Raw genomic sequence first — 10,036 nt, forward strand, 5'->3', positions numbered from 1 at the left:
TACATGCGGTCGGTTGGTTTGTTTGCTCATTTTCTCGCAGCACCATCAAACAAAGACAAACCAAAATTCAGATTTTTCCATCGTGACAGCTTCACTTGAGCCCTACAACGTGAGGCCATAAATTGCAAAGATCTGGGACTTGTGGTGCAGCACAGGACATGTGGCAATGCAGGGTGGTTTTGAGTACAGCTGTTGGAATCACAGAATACCCTGAGCTGGAAGGGACACACAAGGATCATCCAGACCTATTCCTGTTCAGTCATTAGGTCCTAGAGCTGGAGGCCCCTGGGACAGAATTTTGCTTAGACCTTGCAGAATCCAGGGATTGTGTCAAGATGATTAGAGAGCAAATGGTTTCCAAGGGATTGAGGTCAAAGTTGTTACCATGTTTCCATGAATGGGGTTAAAGTGAACTGTGAGCTGAGGATGGAGTTGGATGGCTGAGGCCAAACACTGCAGGATTTATCAGAACCTTGGCAAACCCAGACTGCTCCTTTTTCTCTGATGTTTCAAACCTGACTGTTGTAGGGATAAGAAATCAGAAACCTCAGAGCTAGAGATAACTAGTACCTTTTGTTAGCTCCCATTGATTTGAAACACCAACACAGCTTTACGCTGAGCAACTGAGACAGACCTCAGCAGTCCTCCAAGGCACGTGAAATCTTTGACTTGAGTTTACTTTTTTTTCCTTTTATTCCTTCCCTTTTCATGTATCAAATGCTTTAGAAAAAAGATTGTGGATTGGAAGTCTCTGAGCTCTGCTATATATCTATGTTCGTTAAAGAATATTAAAAAAACCAATTTTTAACCTATCTGATCATAATCTGGAATAGCATTGTCATGTGATGTTTTTGAAAATACATATAATTTCTGACAGAAGTGCATGACATTTATGGTCACGATTTTCTTTACCAAAACATGAATATTTAGTTCATTGTTATTCAGCTCTGTTTTTTCTACAAAATTGTTTAAACAGGAAGGAAAAAATAGCGCAAAATGAACATGGAATCAACCAGCATGTTTCATTTTGCTGTTTCTAAATGGGGTGCTTTCAGTCCTCTACATGACAAGCTAAAATGCATTGAAATGCATTTTAAAAGGATTAAGAAAAATGAATGGCTCTGAAATGTCAGAACACTCAGCCCGGATCTGGCATTTTGTTTCAGTGCTTTTCGATTTGCCAGGCGGAGGGAGGGGGGAAGGAAGGGGGAATAAAAAGGTAATTACAGGAATCCAAAATGTTTCAGGGAATGTTTGGACCTTTAAATGACTGGAAACAACCACAGGCCGATCCTCAGGTACCCCCACGTCCAGCACGTCACCAGAAGACGAGCTCTGGTACCAATATCTCCCCACGCCGGAGCTTCTTCGGCTGCAGAGCTGCCAGTGGTGCGGGACCGAACCGGGCACCGGAACGGCGGGACCGAACCGGGAACCGGCACCGCCAGCACCGGGACTGCCGCCCGGGCAGCGGGTGCGGGGGGGGGGAATGCGGAGAGGGATGCGGGGAAGGATGTAGGATGGGTGCAGGGAGGGATATGGGGAAGGATGCGGGGAGTGATGCAACGACGGATGTGGGGAGGGATGCGGAAAGGGATACGGGGAAGGATGCAGGGAGGAATGCGAGGAAGGATGCGCCACCCTCTCGGGCGCCCGCCCCCGCCGCTCCCCGGGGCACTCACCGGCGGCGGGGGTCCCTCCGCGGGCTGGTGGCCCCGCGGCCCCGGAGCGAAAGGAGTGCCTGACCATGGCGGATGGGCAGCTTAAAGGCAGAAGCTGCTTCCCCTGATGGCTTTGGGAGGGAGAGGCAGAATGCAAAACATTCTAAGCGGATCTTAACAGAACCTCTGAGTTTTGGCTCCTTTGTTCGGTAAAATCCACAGCCCGGCTGGCACTGATTTCCACACCCTGGTGGGCTTCCATCAGCTCGACCAGCTGAACCCAAAAGAACCAAAATGGTGGAGGAACAGCGTGTGTGGGAAAAGATTTTCACAAATTAGGACTCACCGATGTGAGGAAAATGACCCGGCAAGCGCTGCAGCATGGATTAATTGATGAAGTGTAACAGAAGCACCTCAGATATACCCTACTGCAGGTCCTGGCTGAGCACTCTCCACCTGAATTGTCTTGGTTTATTGAACTCACTAACCAGGAAAGGAAAGGCAGCTGCACTCTGGACAGCGTTCACACCACAAGCTGTTCTGGATTCAGCTGCCAGCAGCTCTCTCTGCCATTTTCCATATTGTGGACAAATCCGTGGGTCTCCCTCTACGTGTACTTTACGGCACTCCAACACTTGCCATCAAGGCACGGGGCTCTAACGAGTTCCCATTCATTAGCCAAACTCAGGGAGCTGCCTGCAGGCTCCTTGTCTTTTCCATTTCTTAGGTGAAGAGCTGAAATCACCATCATTTCATCCACTTGTGCAGGTTGTCACTAAAGTAGCTGTTTTGGAAAAAACCTCTCATTGTGCTGAGCTGGATAAATTCCTTGACTGATTTTAAATCAACTTACATAATTCATACCAGGGTTTTATTCTAACAGAAATACCAAAAGATATTCAGAGTAGATTATATAAGTTATGGACAATCAAGTCTTTATTTTGCTTCTAAATTTGTCACAGTGACAGAATCCCCACAGTGCTGTGTCAGAACTCGTGCCACCATATAAAAAGATCAGACTGACACAGCTTTCAAGATTAATTTTACTTACACTTGCAACCCTACTTAAAAAAAAAAAAAAAGTTCTGTATTTGTTTTAATTATACATTGCTCATTTTATCAAAGAAAAATTAATGGATCTACCAAGAAAATTGTAATGCAGTAGCAAAGACTTAGTTTTTAATTTTAATTTTTTTTAATGTAGTAGAAAATGCAGCCGGGTCTTTGGATAACTTCTCTGGCTGTTTAAAATACTTATTGTTATTAAGCTTGGAGTAGGGAAGCAGCAGAAGCTTAAAATTATTTGAAATATTTTCCACAGCTTTTTTTAAAAGTTATCATGCCTGGTTTCTATGGGGAAAATTGTTGTGGAAAATATATACAGCAAGATTTCAACAGAGCAATCTAAGCAGCAAAGAACTCTATATGGAGAAGGACGACAAAATCCCAGACCTCAGAGCTCATCTCTATAAAAGGTGTAGAAAGCCACAGGCCTTGAACAGGGATTTACAAACCTTCTGATCTTTGAGGGACAACGGCGCCATGGTGGAGTCAGAGGCACCAAATGCAATGCTACCATTTCCCTTGGTAGCTCTTGATCTTTGAAAAAGTTAGATCCTGCACACAATACAAATTTTCAGATCTCCAGGTTTATTTGTTCTGTTTGAGAAAGGTTGTTTTATTAAAAAAAACCAAAACAAACAAACTGACCTGGGCAACCAAACGTGTGGTTTGCATTACACTCTTTTGTTTCCTTCAAAAACCCCACAAAATCTGAGAGCTATTCCTTTAATATTAGAGGGCTTTTCAAGGCTGTCAAGAATAATGGAAGATTTCCACATCCTCTGAGTGTAGAGGAGTTGCATCATAAATATCACAAAGTAGACCTTTTGTACTATAATTTAAATTCTACCAAACCCATAGATCCACTTTTATTATCCTTAACAATGATATTGTGGATTTTGCATGTGTGTCTGTGTGTGAGGGACTGGGAAAAGGGGGATTCTTTTTGTTTTTAAAGAATCACAGAATCATTAAGGCTGCAAAAGACCTTCAAGGTCATGAAGTCCAACCTGTGACCAGTCCCTCACCTTGTCACCCAGCCCAGAGCACTGAGTGCCACATCCAGTTGTTCCTTGGACACCTGAAGGGGTGGGGGCTCCCTCCTCTGTGCTCTAGGCTGACACTGGACAGTTCAGGCCATTCTTTTGCATTGCCCAGAAAATCTTCTTTATCTCTAACCCAGCAAACCCACCAGTCAGATTTTAAACCCTCTGCAACCAAAACAGAACTAATGTAGGATCAGGTTCATTTTCTCCCATTAAACTCAACAAGGCACCTACATTGTTTAGTCCCATTTACAAATGTTGGCTTTTAGAGATGCAATAGTCAGAAATAAAAATTTTAGGTGTTTAATTTCAGACTGAATGCCTGAGAGGGGCAATAGATACTAAACACAGAACTCACCTCACCCAGGATTAAATGGCAGATACTTGACTGCTTGTGTCTCTGACTGTTACTAGACTCCCTATAGAGCATTTGGAGAGAAAAATACATTTTCAGATGATTATTCTTTTCATCCTAAACCAGGTATAGAAGATCGTGGGAACTACTTCCCCGCTGGATATGACAATGTCACCCCGTGGAGAATGACAGTGTCTACATGGTTGAAGTTTTGAAAACTTTACTTGTATCTTTTTCTTTTCTTCTTCTTTGATGTATGGAAATAAATTTTCAGCCTGATATATTTTTTGCATGTATCTGCCTTACTTTGTACAGCAAGAGAATATTTTAAAAGGGTAATACCCATGACAAGTGTCTTGTAGAACTCATCCCCACCATTTTTACTAGACCTGGTAGAACCCACACAGAATGTCTCTCCCATCCCTTTCCATCTCTGTAATTCCGGAAGTTTTCCTACTTGAGCCCTGCCACATTCTATGTTGGGAAAAATGCGTAGCATAAGGGAAAACAAACCATCAAAACTATAAGAAATCTCTTCTATAGGAAAAGATGAAATTCATTTGCCCATAGTAACCCTGAAATCTGACATCTGTTGCATAAAAAATACGGTTTGGGGTTTTTTCTGTTATTTGTTCCATACAGAATACATTCTTTAAAAATCCACTACCATAAGAGGATGTATTTAATCCTTAAGAAGATCCATATCTTTTTTTGCAGGCAAGATATGTAGCACAGTGCCTTGCTTTCAGAGAAACATTCAACCATAAAGGGTCCCACATCTGCCTTTTATCTAAATCCTCATCCTCCAGTCTCTGGAGCTGCATATCTGTAAGCTGGAAGCTTCTTAACAAATCTCTGTTCAGACTTCTGGGAACAGAAAAGAACTTCTGTTCAAATCCATTTCCATAAAAAGGACAAACCCCAAATACATTTAAAATTATTGTGATCACATTTTATGTTGTATTTCAGTTAATAGTATGTCATCCAGGTAATTCAACTGCTGCAGATTAAGTGCAGTAGTTCAGGATTTAATACACACTGCCCTGTTCTTTGTGTTATTTGCTACCCCTGTATTTAGCACAAAATACTGATGTCCTGGATCTGGGATCTTTTCTTGTTCTCTTCTTCATGATGTCATCTGCTACACTTGCTGGAAATAAGGAAATGGTAATGTAAATCTAAATTCCATTTTATAGCACACAGAACTTTATTAAATCTCACTTTACATGGATTAAAATTGGGAATGAAAAATTAATCAAAAGATCGAGATTAATTAAAATAACTCTACTCCATTACAGTAGGAGGTGTTAATGGCCCAGCAGTGGAAGGCAGTGTCTTAGCAGAAAACAAATTTGAAAACAAATTAAAACTTCATAAATTATCCAGTAATCAGCAGACTGCAGAAACTTTATGTCACAAGGAATGTTGCACCCACAGACTCTCCCAAAACACTTTCTGAAGCTCCTGGGTAGGGTATATCTAAGGTACTTCTCTTATACTTCAGCACAAGCCTGTGACACCATTCTGACAGTGTGGTTAGAGGGTTTATATAAGTAAAGAAAAAATGGGAGAAATTGTTACAACACAATTGGTCCAGGTCCAATACAGCAGCAATACCATATGGTACAGAAATTATAGAAAATTAAACAGCCTTTGTGGTGAAAACAGCAGTTCCCATAGAAGAGCAGTAGCAAAACACCTCCCTGAAGTGCACAATGCTTCCAGGCAGACTCTTGGCAGACAGAATAAGATTTATCAATGTGAGTTCAGGGACATTTACATCAGATTTGCTGTAATAAAGCAAAGGGTCTGAGAAATGTCAAAGGGAATTAAACAGACTTTCATCATTGTTCACTCTCTATTTTACATCTTGTCCCTGTAGCAGCCAAGATCAGCACCATCTCATTTCAAGTGGCCCAATGGATTATTTTGCAGTTTTGCATATGAAATACTGGCACACTGAGGCAATCTGGACACCACCAAAATAATATGACCAGAACCACCCTAGCCAAATCTTCACTTTGTGAATTGGTATGTAAATGGGCTGCACTCAGCTGTTCTGATGAAGTAATTAATCCCTCCTCCCAATTATCTCAGGAAGACCCCGCTGGTCTACGTGCATTGCTGTGTGCAACGTGTTAAGCATTGTCACTCTAGCTGCAATTAAAAATGAACCTCATCTGTAGAACCCAGATCCAAATCTGGTCTGTACATGTACAGACATGTACATCATCATCCAGCAGTTGTTTACAATTATGGGGTTTTATTTACAATGAGACAGATTCTGTGAGCCAACTTGCAGCAACTAACTGGGATATGGGACTGAGGGATTTCTGAGAGCAGTCAAACATAACTGGGTTTAAATTTGAACCATAAGACAACAGCCACTAGTGGTAAGAATCATACACATATGACATGTTCTGCCTGAAAAGATTAAATGATACCTTCAGGAGGTCAAACCCCCCTTTCCCTCTTCAGAAAATCCTAGATGGAAGTACAAGTTCATATGTCCAATACTCATTTCATACATTGTAGGGTGCCCTGAGCAGCTGATGTGAGTGTGCACTCTTTTATTTAGACTAAAAAAAACCCACAACAAACTCACTTTATCTGTTGCTATGGCAATACTATGTTGGAAAAAAGTAGCTAATGATATTTTGATTCATGTTGTTCCACAGAACTGAGAAAGAAACTGTGAGAAAAAGGAGAGATGCTTTAGAGGATGTCTCTGGGAATATTTTTGCCTTTCAGAGAAAACAGCTGCACATCCTTCTTACCTTAATTGATCAGACCCCTTGTGGTTTCATCTGAACTGGATATTTGGCTAAATCACCACTCAGCCCAGGTAGCTGGTGTTTAATTAAACTGGTTCAATGCTAGTTGATAGGAAAACCACAACTAGCAGAATTGGTTGGAATTTTATTTTGAAAAGCTTTTGCCGTTCTGCCTTACTCATTTAAAAAACAAAAAAAAGCAAAGTATTTCTGTAATGTATTTACTTTTTGCTTACAAATATACAATATCTTTTCTTATTTCTACCTATTGCTCCCTCTTTTATTTCCTCCCTCCTTTTAGAAGCAAAACACAGAGCAAGAAATTGGAAAATCTTATTTTTAAGTCTTATTGTGGACACTTTTAAGGTCCATAGTACCTCATATTTGTTGAGATGAAAATTATGATAACTCTGTGAAAAGTCTTACACGTGAAAAATTTATCTTTCTCTTTCCTGTGACATTTGTTTCAGCATTTTCAAAATGCAATATCCTAGGACCCATATTTTGAAATTTTTAACTTGTCTTCTTAAGAGGCAGTGCTAACAGTGCTCCTACTGAAGCTGGGAGGAGATGCAGATTCCTGAACCCTTGAGGAATCTTCCAGACCTAAAAAGAGAGATATTAATTAAAGTAATAGAAGATGGGGAATATATGGAGGCATGCAGTTACTCAATGTATTAAAGCATTTTATGATGTCTGGGGAACCCAATAAAATGAGATCCTGATAAATAAAACAAGATTAAATGTTTATTCACCACAATTTCTGGACACACTTTGATCAGCAGAAAACCAGACTCTTGTTTAGAAAGTTTTCTCTCCTGCAAATAAGCATTTCAGCTTTCACCAAGAAAATTTACAAGGGTGGAACAGTTATCAAAATAGTCTGTGTTTTGGTATCAGATATCACCAGTAAAAGTGACACCACAATTTTGAAACAGCCTCCTTTTCACCCTCAGTTGGAAGCATTCAACACTGGTACCTGAACAAGGTGTACCAATACCCAGGCATCTTACATCTACATAAGGAGCTGTGGGAAGAGTGATACAGGGGGAAGCTCCTCCTCCCTACTAAAAACTTGTTTTCAGACCAATGGCTGTCATTCCTCCTGAGTTCTGAGAAACACATCAATTAAGACAGAAAGTTATTGGTTTGAGATCACAGAGTACTTGATTAGGGAAAATAGGAACACAGACAGGAGGAAAATCAGCCTGCAATTTAACCTGGAGACAAAAATGGTTGATGGAATAGTTGTGTGCTTATGGTCAGTGTGGCCATGATCAGTGTCAGGAGGAGCTCTGGCTCCAGAACAGCATCCCCTTGAAGCTACCTACACTTTCTGCCTCAGTACATCTAAGCCAGCCTAAGAAAAATACGTATTTCCATGTCAAAGACATATATTTTAGGTAGTTTTCACAGCTGGTGAGGGCTAAAGGAGATGTAATGCCTTTCAAACATTCTAACAGGTAAGAGATCTGATTGGCACCATTCACAGTACAGGTCTTTGCAAGTGCTGTACTGTCAGTAGTTACTAATATTTTCCAGGAGTCCCTTCCTTAGAGACAAAGCAGAGGTGTGATGTCTGATTGTGGTTTAGAGTATGATTTGAGGTTACATAGTAGGACAGGTTAAAGTTTGAGTCCCCCATTACCAAAACCTCCTGGACTGGTCTCATTTTGAAAAATGACAAAAACTTGCAAAGGCAAGGGTAAGAGTATCATAATATGGAAGATGATAAAACAACTAGATAATGTCTGTCTCTAAAAAGTAGAGCTTTCTGTGTCCCACTATTTTCCAAGACTTAGCAAGGAAAAAGTCCAGGGTACGAGTCACCCAATGTCCTTTTAGTCATCTCTTGGCCCACATGGTCACCCCAGCTTCCTCTTTCCCCTCAGGAGGTACTTCAATCAAAATTGGATGATTGAAGCTCATCACCACAAATCAGAGTTAAAGCAATCAAAATTGCATGACTGAAACTACTTAAAACTAAAACCAACTATAAAATCATTTCATAGTACAGATATTTTGAATGTTCTGCGTCTTCATGAAAATATAAAACCAATTACTTACTCCACAATCAGCACAGTACTAATTTTCAGTAGGGTTAATTTAATGAAAAATCAAAATTTATCACAGATGTCCTATGGCTGTGTGCCTCTAGAAATACATATTCAATTACTTGCTTTCCCAGCATCAATGACAAGTGAAATGTGGCGTGTGGGCACGTCTGGGTAGTCCAAAATGAGCCTTTGCTCACTGGTGAGTTGGACTGTGAGAACCACCTTCTGTAACTTCCCATGGTAGTGACATGGGAAGGCAGTACATACAGAGCTGAGCTCTGCAATGCTCTCAGCAGCAGCATTGAGGCAAGTGACCCTGAGGCAATGTGACACAAAATATCTGAGAAGACAGCCAGGCCCACGGGGGGGCACGAGAGCTCTGGGAACTCTCTGGCTCTAGCGGCCATCGTGCAAGCCATGGGGAATGGGAAGTGGATTTCCCAACAGCCTCAATTACAAAGGTGGGATCAGGAGCCCCTGATTGCTGCCTGATCTTTTGTACAGCCTTCTGCAATTCACATGCTCACAGAGAAATTATGAAGAGGATTATTTATCTGACCCTGCAAATTTATGCTCGGCCTGCGCACGTGATTCCATCCCGGGCCTGCTCCATGGGTCACCAGCCAGCCATGAGACTGCAAACAGGAACAGGGCCAAACAACAACTCTTCCCTTATTTGTTTCCCATTCAGCTTGGGGCCTAGACACAGGGAGGGAAGACACACTTTGAAAGGAAGAGGAGTAACATGCATGCACAAGGGGTTCATTTCACTTAAAGGGAAACGACCACTGCTCTAGACCTGTAAGAACAGGAATTCCAACTCAGCTTAGCCATTAAAGAAACAAAAAATACAGTGTAGGAACCCAGAGTGCCGAGAATATCTGTCTGCCTGTTTTTAAGGGTTCTTACCCCCCTGAACAACACTGTTTTAGCTTCAAACCTTGGAAAAAATTACCAACAGTCAGACAAGAACTAGAAAATACAGTGGTGTGAATTAGGTGATAGACTACTATGTAAGATTGTCACAGGGTGACAAATTTAGAGGTTTTGGGCTTCTCTTTGTGGTGAATAGGTAAGAGAA

This window comes from Aphelocoma coerulescens, chromosome 1A (assembly GCF_041296385.1).
Source record: "Aphelocoma coerulescens isolate FSJ_1873_10779 chromosome 1A, UR_Acoe_1.0, whole genome shotgun sequence".
NCBI classification, from domain to species: Eukaryota; Metazoa; Chordata; class Aves; order Passeriformes; family Corvidae; genus Aphelocoma; species Aphelocoma coerulescens.